We start from the raw sequence: 1,342 nt of genomic DNA, 5'->3' as shown, positions 1-1,342 counted from the left end.
GCCGCGTGCAAAGCGTACAAAAGTTAATATAGGATATAGCAATACATACATATACACAATATCACTTGAGATATATGAGGACAGATATATAGATAAATAATAATATGTATTATAATTAAATTTTTTAATTTTTAGATATAATTAATTTGTTATACGTGAGAAAAAATTTTGATATTTATATTATACTTTTTATCAAATACAGCAGTATTAAAGATAGGTTTGGTTTGTAATAAAAATTTTTGACATTTCATTTTTTGCGTTAAGATAATCAGTCTTTCCAATATGCTTTGAGAAGTCATTGATTTCTTGAGCTTAATTATATATTTTACGTATGTTAGAAATAGTATTAGAAAAAACAGAACAAAAGAAGAGAGATTTCTAGATTTTTATAACTGAATTATAAATATCTTTTTTATGGTATAAATTCTTCCATTTTCTACTCATAACAAAATTATGCTGATACGTATGACTCATAATGGCGTGACATGATTTCATTGATATGTGTGTATATGACTCATGCTTATTCAACAGTCTATTCAATCATTAGAATCTTTGCATCTAAAATCGAACGATTAAGTTCTTTAAAAGTTCTATTTTTGAAAACAGAAAAATTGGTTTACAATGCTTGTAAATTATATTATAATAATATAAACTTTTAAAGCAAAAGTGAGAATTTTTTACAACTGCTACTATTGAAACAACACATGAATGTTTTAATAAATATAATAAAATAACATATATATGAAAAATTTTTGTAACTGGCACAAAATGTGCAATGAATTTAAAAGAGAAGTTTGAATCAAGTCTGATATCATTCAAATTCGTATATTCTAAATAGTTATACTTGATAAATAATGGCAGTTGTATCGGTGAAAAGGCCTATATGATATATTGTTTCTCTTATTATTCTTAATCATAACATTTCCTTCCTACATGTGTGCTCAGCAAGATTAATATCTTGCATAAATCTTTTATTGCTTGTCCATCATTTAAACAATACTTCCGCGATAAAAAATTCAGCTTTATCCAGTATTTGCTACAAGTTGCTTTGTTATAAATAAATAAATAAAATAAAAAGTTATTTTTGCTATTATAATTCTATTCTTCAACACAATACATTAAATCTATTATTAACATCACATACAATAATATTTACTGCTACAATCAAAGAGAGTTATGGCAAAGTTTTATTCATGTTAACATGTCTTTCTTACAAGGATGAGGAGGAGGAGATGGTAACAATAAAGATTGAATATTAATGTTAAAATAAATTTTAACATACTATATTAAAGATATAATCATTAGATATAATCATATTTACAAAAACATTCATCATATATAT

This window comes from Atta colombica, unplaced genomic scaffold (assembly GCF_001594045.1).
Source record: "Atta colombica isolate Treedump-2 unplaced genomic scaffold, Acol1.0 scaffold121, whole genome shotgun sequence".
NCBI classification, from domain to species: Eukaryota; Metazoa; Arthropoda; class Insecta; order Hymenoptera; family Formicidae; genus Atta; species Atta colombica.
The sequence above is the reverse complement of the archived record's forward strand: the minus strand, read 5'-3'. Positions refer to the sequence as shown.